The sequence below is a fragment of the Vombatus ursinus genome, unplaced genomic scaffold (genome assembly GCF_900497805.2).
Source record: "Vombatus ursinus unplaced genomic scaffold, bare-nosed wombat genome assembly UNPS02014893.1, whole genome shotgun sequence".
In the NCBI taxonomy this organism is placed as follows: domain Eukaryota; kingdom Metazoa; phylum Chordata; class Mammalia; order Diprotodontia; family Vombatidae; genus Vombatus; species Vombatus ursinus.
The window spans coordinates 2038386-2053896 of NW_020954671.1; positions in this window are offsets into that span (position 1 = coordinate 2038386).

The window sequence follows — 15511 nt, forward strand, 5'->3', positions numbered from 1 at the left end:
TTTCCTGCAATCTCTGAAATTGTCTTATTAATTGTAAATGTGAATGGGATGAATTAAGCCATAAAATGGAGTATGGCAGAATGAATTAGAAAACAAAACCCAACAATTTGGTGTTTACGTGATAACCACTGAAAACAAAAGGTGTTAAACACAGAGTTCAAATGAGGGACTGGAAGAGAAAGAATTATGCCTCAGCTAAGTCTAAAGATGCTGAAGTGGCAAGCATGATCTTAAACAGGAAAAACCAGACATGATTAAAAGAGAGAGGCAGAAAATTTTGCATTATGCTTAAAGGTACCACAGATAATGAAATAAAATCAGTATTAAATATATGTGCCCCAAATAACATAGCATCTAATATTTGAAGGGAAAGCTACCTATTTAGTAAAATAATTTTTTTAGAATTTGAAATTTCTGTTAGGATAATTAACAATACATTGCTCATAATGTATTTATCAGAGGTGGGAGGGAAGTTGTGATAAAAACTGAAGTATGTGATATCAAGTTTAAAAAAAACTCTCCTGAAGAGAAACTGAACATAAGAACACTGTTAAATGCAGAAAGGGAACAGCAAATTTTAGTCGAGTCCAATAATTCAATATTTATTGAACTCTAGGCTCATTGCTATGTATTTAATGGGTTAGAGATTTTTCCAATAAAATATTTATATTTGAATTATTGTTGAAAATAATTTTGTTTGTCATAATAGTAAAATATACATCTTAATATATGTATACCATCACAGAGATACCTTAGATTTATTTAGTAATATTTCCTTATCAAAGTGGTTTACCTATATTATTTTATTTTTACAGTTTGTTCTCACCACTATTTAGATATTTATTTATATATACATATACATATATGTGTGTATATATGTGTGCGTGTATATATATATAGTATGCCTGTGATTTTTAAAAAATAGATTTCTCATGGGTACTGGCAGAAAAAGGATATGAAAACTCATATTCTCAAATTTTCATCTCTGTTCCACTGTTGTGGTAATCTAAAGAAGAAAAAAAAATCTGATAGGGATTTTTTTCCCCAGCAGGCTGTCTGTGTTCTGGGAAATCCTTTTTCTCCTGCTTGGCACCATTACTCTGCCTCTTCTTTTCCACCCTCATATCTGGAAACTTCTATCCTCCATAAAACCTTGCTAATTGGTACCTACCCACCTCCACTGCCTTTGACATCATATGTGGGGAACCAGTCTAAAGAACCTTACTTCCCTACAAAATGCTTGGTATTCTTCCACATCAGAGCACAAATCCATTTTCTGAAACAATGCCAGTCTCACACTGAAGAACTAAAGTAGTGCCTGAGAGCCTGATATACTGGGAAAATCACAGGAAATATAAAGAGGTATTATAAGTAGAAAGTCAGACATTGTTTTGATTTTTCAAAGATGTAGGGAGGAAGGGGGTTGAGAGGGAGAAAATGTAGTCTACAAATTATAGGCCAGTAACTTTAACTTTGATTACTGAAAAAATTAAAGAGAAAGGCAGTGCTAGGAAAGGAAGGAGTGGTTAAAAAAAAAAAAAAACAACAGCCAACAGGACTTCAACAAGGACAGGTCATAGCAGTCTTACCTTATTTTCTCTTTTTGACAGGATGGATCAGAGGGGCACTATATATACATACATATATGTATGTATGTATATTTATATATGTATGTATATATATATATAGTTTAATGAGATTTTAGTTAATTCTTTGATAAATTAGCTGATACTCTTGTAGAATAGATGCAAAAAGATGGACTAGAAAAAAAAATACCATAATATGGTAGACTGTCCTTTTGGGGCCAGTCATTGTAGCATGCACAGATATCCCCTGCCTAGTAACAGTGTAGTGCATGGAAATTTGGAGAAAGCTAACTTCAGGCATGCATGACTGAGGGGCTTACACTATGTAACGATGAACAGCTCCCTAACTGACTACTGAGATGGAAGAACTGATGACTAGGAATAACGAATTCCCTAATTGGCTACTGATGTGGAACTTAGTCAATTCACAAGAGGAGCAATCTGCTCCACCATTACTCTTTTTCTTGGGACCTGCTTCCTAACAGGCAGGTGAAAGATTATTCCTCCACTCAGCTATAGCAACCATAAATGTGTGACTGCCTCTTTCTCTTCATTCATTTCTGATCTCAGGCAAGGTAGTATTCCTAAAAAGGAAGTGTCCAAACATCCTTGTGAGCTCTAATAGATGCAAATGTCCTGAGAGGGCTACATTCCAGAAGAGAACAGTGGCTGATAGCAGGAAAGGAGCCTGTATCAAAGTGAAGAGATACAGCAAAGAGAGATGGATCCTAAAAGAGAGAACTGATAAAAGTTGAGGGTAGCATGAGCCTTTATGGCAGATAGAAAAGATGACTAAAAACTCAATAAAGGAGGCAACCCTGACCTATCCGCCTAGCAGAGAACTATACCTAAAGTGGGCTGTGTGACGATACCACAAGAAAGGAATTTCAGTACTGTGAGCTACATCTGTATCATACATCTGCATATCACTATTATTGTATTCTGAGCTTGAGCCCATTCTTCCCAGAGACACTGTGTGTATTTATAGGAGAATGGGCCCGAGGTCTGAAGAGAGGGAGTACAAAATATTGTACCAACTGTTCTTAAAATTATATATCTTCTTAACAAATGCCTTTGATAAAATCTGTCTACTGATTATTAATGAGAACCACACTAGTTTGTTTGTTTTTAATCTAAAAATATCCTTTAATTTATTTTAACAATAGTTGATGTTACCAAGAAAGGACTTCATGTCTTCTAGCACAAGTAGTGTGATAGAAAAAATTCTACACATCCAACAACTAGGAGCACTGTTTGAGGTGCATTCCCCTACCTTGGGAGTTGGTTCTAGCTCTTTTGTTCTAGCTAGCACCATTACTGGGACCTATTATCACATTATAAATGACCAGAGGTCATCCACTATATCAGCTTCATTCTCTCTTCTAGGGCTCAGGCACTTCAGTGTTAGAAGAGTAGCTATCATTGAGATTACAACTAGAACACTGAGGGCACTAATTATCCCCTTTGGAGTTCAACCTCTATTTTCACTATTTGGGCAGTGAGGAAGCTCAGAAGATTGAGTGCTGGGCCTGGAGTCAGGAAGACTCATCTTCCTGAGTTCAAATCTGGCCTCAGACACTAGCTGTGTGACCTTAGGCAAGTCACTTAACTTTGTATGCCTCAGTTTCTTCATCTGTAAAATGAGTTGCAGAATGAAATGGCAAATCAGTCCAGTATCTTTGCCAAGAAAACTCCAAATGGGGTCATAAAAAATTGAACATGACTGAAAAATGACTGAACAACAACAACAAAGATCTCAATATAAGTATGTTTATATAGTGTTTGTTATGAGAGGTTTCTGAATAGTTTTATTATCTGAATTCTTCCCTTGGTGAGGTACTATGTAGTTTGAATAAATTATTAAGCTGTAGTTGCTGCCTAACAGTGTCTGTCCTTATAGCTAAATTATATCCAGGAACACCAAAATATACCTGCTACTTCAGGGAGTGGGTGTTAATTTTGAATGTGCAATAGTGGGGATTGAAGTCCAAGTCTCTGCTGGCAGACTGTATTAGCCTTTGGAAGCAGAGAGGCTGTCATTGCCTCAGAGGAAAATATAATAAGCTTCTGTCCTGGTTTGGAAAAAGGAAGGTAGAAATGATGTGAGTAGGAATGTGAGTGGAGATGCTGAGCATTGATTTGATTCAGAATCTGGGGAGTGAGAATGAGGAGCTGGAGTGTAGAATGGAGGCTAGAGAGATAGACTAGAGGTAGGATGGTTGCTGTGGATATTGGAGAGCCACTGGGCTCCACTGCTGCCACTGCTACCTTTGCCCACCCTGGACAGATGGAGCAGCCCGAGAACAAGAGGCATGTCTAATCAGTACTGAACTTCCCCTGGCAGAGAACTCATACAGATGGTGAATTGCCTGTCTCTCTTCCCTGTCTCTCTCTCTCTCCCCTCCCAGGGAGAGTTCATTCCCTTTTCCAAAGCTTCTCTTGTTTTTTTTTTTTGTTACATTTATATGCTTATTTAATTAGTTTTAAACTTGCTGACTATATGATTGACATAACTATTTGGGATCTGTGTAATTCACAATTTTTAAGAAAACCAGAGGAAAAAAGAGGATGTAAATGTGAGGTACATAGTGAAAAGAATAGGACAGATCTTTGGTCTAAATTATTAAGGAAAGTAAATTTTTTGCTCCTCTCCACTGGTGGTTCAGGAACTAAATGATAATAATAGCTAATAGGTATATAAGAATAGTGCTTTAAGGTTTATAAAGTGCTTTACATATACTCTCATTTGAGCCTAAGAACAACCCTGTGAGGTAGTGGATGCCATTATTATTCCAATTTTATGGATGAGGAAACTGAGGCTGAAAGATTAAACTATTTGCCCAGGGTCACACAGTTTCTAAGTGTCTGAGGCAGGATTTAAACTGAAGTATTCCTGATTTTAAGTCAAGCACTCTATCCACTGTGCCACCCAGCTGCCTCTAAAAGAGTTAATAAACTTATTGATATTTATTTTTAATATTTTATAAACTCCACAAGCAGGGTAACAAACCACATAAACTGAGACCTCATACTTCTATAGGAAGCCTCTCCGATCCCTCTTAATTCTAGTGCCTTTCCTCTATCAATTATTTCCTCTTTATCTTGTATACAGACACACACACACACACACACACACACACACACACACACCTATATATGTTTGACTGTATCTTCCTATCAGATTCTGAGTTTCTTGAAGGCAGGGACTGTCTTTTGACTTTTTTTGTATTCCAAGCAATTAGCACAGTGCCTGGCATATTGTAGGCATTTAATAAATGATTATTGACTGACTGCATACAAATGAGTGAAAACATTAGCCCAAAAAGGAAGCTTGATAAGGAGGGCACCTCAGGAAAGTTCACTTCATATCTCCTATCATTTTTCCTTTTAGAATTTTCCTTTTCATCAGGAGGGAGACCAAAGATTGACCGAAGGACAGAGTTGGGAAAGGGTGACTCTGCCTATGAAAAGCTGGGTGTCATCCTAGAGGGAATAGTTAGTTCTCTGCTGATCTGAATACTTCCAACCCCAGAAATGTGATTAGAAATATTTAAATTCATTTTATTAAGAAAATACATATTTGATCTTATTTACTGATGTTTGTTCAAAGATTTTTTACCCCATCATTTTTGTTTTAACAGATGGCTTTTCTCTTCTGGTCTCAGTTCTATAACATTGGAAATTTTGGTAGTACGAAGTACATTTTAGGTATATCTACTCAGTAATATCCAATTCCTTTTGCCACTTTTGCTAAAATATTAATAATTGTATACAGGATATGACTTTAGGGTCTCCAACACATCTTTAGGGCTCACTTTGGCTGTGCACTAGACACATAGGACGCCATTTTTGGTTATTAATGTGGTCATAAGACACAGACTACTTTTTTTTAAATAAACATTATGATTTGGATAAGTACACCAGCTATCCTTACAAGATGCTTTGTAGAATACGGGCATTGTGGATACTTATGGAAATATATAGCTTCACAATGAACAACTGTAGACACAGTCCAACCTACCAAGGTTTATGATGTCCTGCTTTTTCCTGCTTCCTCCTTCTGTGATGATGTTTTGTTGTGTGAATAGAGTGCATTTAGTTAGGGATCATGCCAAGTAACTATATGACAGTGAATGTCAAATTGCAGACAAAGGTGAAGTCAAACATAGGTTTCTTTGGACAGGAAAGGCAAGAATTTTCTAAAAGGTAATTGCACACCTCAGGAGAAATATCTCATATCAGAACACAGAGTGTTCCCAAAACAGGACTGATACTCTACACTTACCCGGTTTTTTTTTCTCTTAAAGGGAAAATCAGGGCATTTTTTTAAAATGCTCAACTCCCCTTCTCCTGAACACAATAGCACCTTTCATCTACTTCTGGTGATTTTTATTTTCTTTTGTTGCTAGATCCCTCACATAATGGAATGCATGTTGGAGGCAATCACAATGGTAAACAGTAGGTGGACACTTCCTTTGCAGTTGCAGACAATATCTAAGTGACTGGCATTGCTTAATTCAGCTATTAACCCACTTTTATATGCTCTTTTGAGCAAAAGGTTCAGAAAAAGCTCTTAAGAAAATAAAACAGAAGATCTTTTCAAATTTCATTTTCTAGCTCATGATGCTTTGATGAATCAATCTTAAAGGAGTAGGGGACATAGAAATTAGAGAGAAAAACTTTCTAGATTGTCCTAAACAACCCCTAAGCCTCTGGAAACATTAGGAACGTATACATCCAGTGTCCATGTTCAGCACTGCATCTTTTGTGCAACTAGACCAGATGAAAGAAACATTTCATTTAGCTTTTCCTTTTCAAACAAAATGCCCTCTAAGTTGTTGAAATCATAGGCAAGTAGTCATCTTTCCACCCAGTTTGGAAGGGTGTGCTTTGAAATCCAGATACACTAATTAAACAGTACCCAGTGGTTTCTCATTTGCCTTTGAAGCCCATTAACATTCATCAGTCTGGAATGAGAGAGTATGAACCTTCAATATTTGTATTTGGAAGTATCACCACCAAAGTGATACAATTTGTGAAAAGGATGAATATTAATGTGAAGGGCTTTCAATTATCCCTAGTAGAAAATGCATTTTCATAATTTATATTGAATAAATATTAGAAAGATTGTACTTCCCAAATGACATATATTATCACAACCCTGCTCTTTCAGCTATCATAAATGTCAAGGGCAAATATTTAAAAAGTATTCCATAACTATACACAAAAGCCATTTGTGATAATGCTTTACAAATGTACCACACACTGCCTTACCATCACCACCCCTTGCTCACCATTCTGGAAAAAGTGTGAGACACAGGGAGGTCTATTCACACTGAAAGAGACAGTACCTAGAGTTCACATGCAGCCATGATATTGAATTGTTGGCTGAGGAGGAAGAAGGGGGTAAGAGAGAAAGAGGAATTCTCTTTTTTTTTTAAGGCAATTGGGGTTAACTGACTTGCCCAGGGTCACACAGCTAGTAAGTGTCAAGTGTTTGGTCTGAGGCTGGATTTGAACTCAGATCTTCCTGACTTCAGGGCCAGTACTGTATCCACTATGCCACCTAGCTGCCCCAGGAATTCTCTATAATCTATTTTTTATTATGAAATTAACAAACATTAACAACAAATAACAACATTTCAATATGCAAAGAACAGAAGAAAGGATTGTAACTGAAACTGCAAACTTGTGTTACTTAATTTATTTTTAAAGTGTTTTTAAATTTTATCATGGTAGTAACAAAATTACCCTACTTGTACCTGTCCCTTCTCCTCTCTTTTCTGTATTTCTAATGTGTTTCATTGATGCTCCTTTCTTCTGTTTATGAATCAGCATTGCTACTCCCCAACACTTCCTCTCATGGAGGTCATGGAGGCCACATGGAGTCATTATCTTCCACCTGATCAATTCTAATTTTTAAGGAGTTATTTTCTTCAGTATTTTTTGTGCCTCTTTTACCAAGCTGTTAATTCTCTTTTCATATTTTTTTGGAATAGCTCTCATTTTGTTTCCCAATTTTTCCTTTACCATTCATTTGATTTTTAAGATCTTTGTTTTTGTTCTTTTTTTTGGGGGGGGGTCTCTTTCTTTAAACTCTTCTAGGAATTCTTGTTGGCCTAATGCCAAATCTATATTTTTCTTTGAGGCCATGCAAGGCCCTTGCACTTTAAAGTCATTATTCTGAGTTTGTGTCTTGAGCTTCCCTGTCACCACGATAATTTTTTTTTGTTTTTTATAATCAGGTTCTTTTTATGTCATTTGCTCATTTTTTCCAGTCTACTTCTTGACTTCAGATTTTGTGTTGCGTTGGGCTCTGCTCACCTGTAGGGGGGATTCTGGACTGAGCTTCTGTTCTTTTACATCCTTTGCTGCTTTCACAGCTCAGTCTGGGGAATATGTAAGTTTTAAGTGCTTCCAATGTGATGTGATTTGGGCAGAGGTCTGTTTACTGCCTTCTTGATCTGTGTTCTTCTCTTTTCCCAGGCAGGACCCCTGCTCCCACTCTTCTCTAACCTGGAACTGTGACCCAGAACAGGGTAATAGTTGGCATTGTTACTAGATGGGCCCTGCTCCTGCTCCCAGTGCTACAACAGGGGTCCCTTAGAATGTCTTTCTTCTCAGGTATTCAGTCCTCATCCCTGGGTACTGGGTGGCTCCCAGTGTTTCAGCTGCCACACTTGCCATAGACATCACAGCCAAAACCACTTCTAATGATTTGTTCACTCCTTGTCTGCCTCCACCCCAGTGTCCACAGACCTATCTATCTTTCTGAGCTTCTCTGAGCTAGAAAAAATGATTTCACTGTGATTTTTAATTGGCTTTCCTGTCCAGAATTCAGATGGGCACTTTTTTTTTATGTTGTTATAGAAGGCAGTGTGTTGGGAGAGGTTGGCAAAAATGCTGGCTTCACTTTGCTATCTTGACTCTGCCTTCCACTTCCCCTCAATATAAATATTCCCTTGTATCAAATAGGAAAAACCATTTAAAACCAATCAACATATTGACTTCTTTGGACTCAATCCTTTGGTCCTCCCCCTATGATAGATAAACATCCACCTTATGTTATTGGGGCCTAAATCTCACAAAACTTTCAAATTATCTCTTCACCATCCCCCTCCTCCACTCTTTACCCTCAGCAGATACTATCTTCCCTTCTCTCATTTCACGCCACGTCAGATGATGAAAATCTTCCCAGGTTTCCCTTGATTTGTCATATTTGTCATTTCTTACTGCAAAATAATACTGTAATATTCAATACTACCACATTCATATAAATAACTTATCTGGACATTCCTCAACTAATGGGTGCCCACTTTGTGTCTAGTTCTTCATTATAACAAAAGATGTTGTCATAAATATTTATGTACATATGAGTGCTTCACTCTCTCTTTAGCTTCTTTAGTGAATATGCACATGTAAGATACACTGTCTCTTTAAGACCTTTTTTTAAGGAATAGTTAATGACAAAAAGGGAAGAAAATGGGATTATAAGTAAAGGAAGGGATTTATATTAGTTGTCAAAAGATGTGGGATATTGCCGCTGTTGTAGATGAACATACTGATACCTAATATAAGTAGGAAAAAACTTTGTTTTAATACAGAGTTCCAATAGCTTAATATTGCACTAAGACTTTTGGAACACCCTGTATACATTGCTAACATATTTGTATGAGGAAAGATAGCTTTCAAATGGGATTTTGGACAGCTTGGGAGAGAAAGTAAGATTTAAATCTTTTTTTCAACAAGGTGGAGTGATGCCTCACTTGTATAGGAGCAGTTTAATATAATAAAGAGCTGGAGAAAGAGCTATTTTGAGAGAAAGAGAGAGAGAGAGAATGTAAAGAAAGTTTCAAGGGAACTAAAAAGATGGATAACCCTGTTGAGATAATCTTGGAGAGCTGCAAAGCATGACAGTATTTTATATAATTTGCAGTCAAACAGAAACAAAAGAATGGAAAAATAGAAGAAAATGTAAAATACCTTATTAGTAAAAAAAAAAACTGACCTAGAAAATAGATCCAGAAGAGACAATTTAAACATTACTGCTTTACCTGAAAACAATGATGAAAAAAGAGCCTGGATAGCATCTTTAAGAAAATCATTAAGGAAAACTGCCCTGAGGTCCTAGAACCAGAGAAAGAATCCACTAATTATCTCCTGAAAGAGATCTCAAAATGAAAACACCAAAAAATATTTTAGCCAAATTCCAAAATTACCAGGTCAAAGAGAAAATACTGCAAGCAGCCAGCAACAAACAATTTAAATAACATGGAACCACAGTCAGAATTATGCAGGACCTTGCAGCTTCTATATCAAAAGATCAGAGTGAGTAAAATATAATATTCCATAAGGGAAAGAAGCTTGGATTACAACCAAGGATCAACTACTCAGCAAAATTAGCATAATCTTTCAGAGGAGGAGATGGACATTCAATGAAATAGAGGACTTCCAAACCTTCCTGATGAAAAGACCAGAGCTCAACAGAAAATTAAATCTTCAAATACAAGACTCAAGAGAGGCATAAAAAGGTAAACAGGAAAGAAAAAAACAACAACAGCATGTTATTAATAAGGGCAAACTGTTTATATCCCTACAAGGGAAGATGACACTTGTAACTCTTGACAACTGTATTGTTATTATGACATTGAAGAGGGATATACATAGACAGAGGGCATAGGTGTAAGTTGACTTTGATGTGATGATAAAAAATCTAATTGAGTGGTGAAAAGGGATTGTTCTGGGAGAAGAAGAAAAGAGGCAGACAAGGGTAAATTACATCACATGAAAAAACACAAAAACCTATTACAATAGAGGGAAAGAAGAGAGGGAGATAAGCATTATTTGAACTCTCAAATCAAATGATTTGGCTCAAAGAGGGAATAACATAATCAATTAGAGATAGAAATCTAGCTTACCTTATAGAAAGTAGGAGGGGAAAGTGGAAAGAAAAGGGAGTTGGTAGATAAAAAGGAGGGAAGAAGTAGTAAGGGCAAAGGGGAAGAAAAAGGAGGGAGCTGATAGAAGGGAGGGCAGACTGAGGGAGGCAGTGGTCGAAAGCAAAACTCTAATGAGGAAGGAAAGGGAGAAAGGAGAGAGAAAAGCATAAATGGCAGAGGGGGGAGAGAAAATAGGATGGAGAGAAAGACACAGATAGTAATCGTAACTGTGAACACGAATGGGATGAACTCTCCCACAAAACAGAAGTGGTAGCAGAGTGGATTAAGAACAAAAATTCTACAATATGTTGCTTACAAGAAACACATTTGAAACAGAAGGATACACACAGAGTAAAAGTAAAAGGCTGGAGCAGAATATATTATGCTTCAGCTGAAGTAAAAAAAAAAAAGCAGGGAGGGCAATCCTGATCTCAGACAAAACAAAGGCAAAAAATAGATCTAATTTAAAGAGATAAGGAAGGAAACTACGTCCTGCTAAAAGGTACCATAGACAATGAAGTAATATGATTACTAAACATATATGCACCAAGTAGTGCAGCATCCAGACTCTTAGAGGAGAAGTTAAGGGAGTTATAGGAAGAAACAGACAATAAAACTATACTAGTGGGGGGCCTCAATCTCCACCTCTCACAATTAGATAAATCTAACCACAAAATATACAAGAAATAAGTTAAGGAGATGAATAGAATTTTAGAAAAGTTAGATATGGTTGACCTCTGGAGAGAATTGAATAGAGATAAAAAGTAATATACCTTTTTCTCAAAGGTACATGGCACCTACACAAAAATTGATCATGTATTAGCACATAAAACTTCACAATCCAATGAAGAAAAACAGAAATAATAAATGCATTCTTTTCAGATCATGATGCAATAAAATTACATGTAATAAAGGGCCATGGAAAGATAGACTAAAAATTAACTGAAACTAAATAATCTAATCCTAAAGAATGAGTGGGTCAAACAACGAATCGTAGAAACAATCAATAAATTCATCCAAAAGAATGACAAAAATGAGACAACATGCCAAAACTTATGGGATGCTGACAAAGTAGTTTTTAGGGGAAGTTGTATATCTCTCAATGCTTATATAAATAAAATAAAGAAAGAGGAGGTCAATGAATTGGTCATGCAACTAAAAAAGTTAGAAAAAAGAATAAATTAAAAATCCCCAATTAAATACCAAATTAGAAATTCTGAAAACCAAAGGAGAGATTAATAAAATTGAAATTAAGAAATCTATTGAACTAATAAATAAATAAGAAATCTATTGAACTAATAAATTAAGAAATCTATTGAACTAAGAGTTGGTTTTATGAAAAAAAAACAAATAAAATAGATATACCTTTGGTTAATTTGATTTAAAAAAAAAAGAAAGAAGAAAACCAAATTACCAGCATCAAAAATGAAAAGGGTGAATTCTCCACCAATGAAGGGGAAATCCAAATAATAATTAGGAGCTATTTTGCCCAACTACATGCCAATAAATTTGACAATCTTAGTGAAATGGATGAATATTTAAAAAAATATAAATTGCCCAGATTAATAGAAGAGAAAATAAAATACTTAAATAACCCCATTTCAGAAAAAGAAATTGAACAAGCCATTAATAAACTCCCTAAGAAAAAATCTCCAGGGCCAGATGAATTTACAAGTGAATTCTGTCAAACATTTAAAAAACTGCCCCAAGGGGAGCCACAATCCAATAGACTTAATGAGGTGATCCTATACCCCTGTAAGCATGGATAGCTCCTAACAGACAACTCCCATCAGTCATGATCAACACCATCTCTGTCCCTAGGCACCTAGACAACCTGCCTTTACAATAAACATCATGTATTGTGCATCACTCCTGACTGGACCCAATTTATTCACAGGACTGCCACTTCATGTCATGTTTTTGACAAATTGGTGTCTGAAGTGGGATGACTTCCTATCAGCTCTAGTCATCTTCCTCCTGCCAGCTCCTGTAGCTGACCTGTGACAGCTAAATCCAAGAATACAACCTGTTTGAGAACCAGCCACCAGGCAAGACAGCCTTTCTTCCCCTTCTCTTTTTCTCTTGAAATGCACATGCAAGAATTAAACTACCATGGTCCCAGGATTTGGCAGAACAAGGGGATTAGAAGGTTGGGATAGGCCCAGTAAGGATTCCCCCAATAGAGGTTGGAAGAGTAGCCTCAAAACAAAAGTGAGTACGACCTATTACAAAAGTTGGGAGCTCCTTAGCAATATGGGAAAGACAGGTTTGTTTGTTTTTTCCAGATAAAGTCCTTTATTAGAAGATACATTAGTGGGGAAGAAAAAGAATTTTTAAGTAGGGATGCCCACAAGCTAAATTTGGATTGAGAATAACAAGAATTCAGGGGGAATGTTTTAGCCAAAATGTTATTTTTGATTACTCTGTCCTTAGAAAGTTACTGGGAGACATGTCCACTACTCCTTAAAGGACCTGAGTAATTCATGGCACTGACACTTCATGTCAAGTTTTGACACCCTTCAATAATCAGATAAAGGATATCGTTAACTGCTGGTAAAGACACTTCCTAAAATGAAATGGTAAGAAATGTTAACATCTCCCTTGTAATCCTAAGGCATACTCTCCCCCAAACAGTATAAATAAAGGATAGTGAATATACCTTTAGGTGATAAGTAGAAAGTTATGATATAAGGAAAACAGGGCACCAGGGTGCACAGGAGGAGCAACAGCTCTTGTCTCTGCTGCTGGCTGCAGATGTCATCACACTGTTCCAGGTGACCTTGGTCTTGTAGCTGCCAGTGTTCATTGCCAGGCCTGGTTCTGCTAGTTGATTTTGGATGCTTATCTTTTGGTTACTGCTCTACTGGTTTCTGAGCCACTGGATGCTGTCTGATACTTTTCCGGATTGAAAACTGCTCGTTGAACATGGTCAGATGCTACTCCCTGGCCCCTGCTTTAACAGACACTGCTCTGCTGGGTGCTACCAGCTGTTGCCACATTATCATTCTTGGTCAAGAGAGTACTAGGCTCTTCTAGATGACTCTTCTGGATAAAACAAATGCCTTTGTTGTAGAACCAACAGAGGCCCCCATTGTTTTGTTCCCCAGAGTCTTGGCTCAGAGGTTTCCCAACAATTGAACAGGAGATTCTCAGAACTTGGTGCCAAGCTCTTTATAGCAAAGAATAGAGTTATCCAAGCAAGACAGTCAGGATTTTGGCTTTGCTTTTTTTCACTCACACATCTTCACTAGTAGGGGTTGATGCCAAGAGACCTCATCCTAGCTTGTCCTGACTAAGCAAAAGCTTTCTATGTTTGTTTATCAAGGGTTTTGTGTCAACCACACTCATATAGCCCAGGTAAGATGATCACACATACCCCTCCCCATCTCCATCTTCCTTCTCTCTAACTCATTTTCTTTATTCATTCTCATCCTGGGATCTAAGGTAATCAAGGGGTATATTCTAATATTTCCACATTAATTACTAAAGTTAAAAAATATTTCCCATCAATTAAACAATAAGCTCTGAACTCACCCTAGTTAATTAAACATCATTTTAAAAATCACTAGAGAAAACTTTTTCCATTAAGTATTTGTTATCTCTCTAACAAACCCACTAATTTCCTTAAATAAACATCAAGGTTATTCCTATACCATTGCTAACAATGTAACAAATAATGAAACAAAGACATAAATGCATATTTATAACGTATCCATTCTGAGAACAATCACAGCCAAAGTCACTTTTAACTATCACTACAACTGCTAGTTCTCAATTCTAGTCCCATCATTTAGTTGTCTCAGGACACTAAGGAAAATCTTCTTCAAGAGATTTCTGTGTGTTTCTTTGAAAGATAAGGACTAAACACAATTCTCTCAAAGCCCCTTCTCTCTGTTCCTTCTTCAGTCATCATGGTTAATAGTCTCTCCAGAATAACAGCTAAACTGTTACTTTCCAACACTATCTTAAAGATGGTCTCTGAGGGATAGGCAATTTCATATGATGTTACATTACTCATCATGGCCACAAAAGTTCAGTCCCTGAAAACAGGGAAGGGGAAAGAAGTGAGCACCTATACAACACCTACTATGTGCCAGAGACTATGCTAAGTGCTATTTATAAATATTATCTCTTTTGACCTTCACAACAACCCTGCTGTTATCCTCATTTTATAGTTCAGGAAACTGAGGCAAACAGAGATTAAGTGACTTGCCAAGGGTCACGAGGCTATTAAGTGTCTGAGGCCAGGTTTAACTCAGGTCTTCCGGACTCTAGGCCCACCATTCTATTTACTGTGCTACAAGTTGCCTCAAATAATTTTGGGGTATGTCAAATCCACATTGATATAACAAAACATAAATATCATAATGCAAAGCAACATTTGGAAGAGTGCTTCAAATAAGAAAAAACACTAATAATAATGTATACATGACATTGCAAGTCAGTCAAGAAACATAGACACATATACTTCAAAAGTGCAAAGCAACTATATATGCATATATATTCTACTCAAAAAGATAAACTATATTTAGCTACACAAGAAATCAGTTCTGTTTCTTTTACAGCATCATAAATCAGACTAGTCAGATGTCAAATGATGCTGGTATATATGTATGTACCTTATATATGTACAGTATCTAAACTTATTGTTTCTATGGGCTTTATAACTTCTCTCTTTTCCCTAAAATCTCCATCAATGAGGTTTTAGGCAAGAAAGTTGTTACTTTGGGGTTCAGCACATCTTCCTACCCTTGTCTGATTTTGGATCTTTCTCAGTCACAGACAGGCAAAGTTTTGGGGTTTCTACACATAGCAGGTCATACACTTTAGTTAGTGGACAATTTCTTCTTCTCAAAGTCCTGAGTGCCAAAAGTAATGATTGCCAATCATTACTTTTCACTTACTACTCAGTAAGTCTGAATTATTCTCCTATGGACAATAGATGGTTTTTATGAGTAGCACAGGCTATAGGACTACTATCCCAAC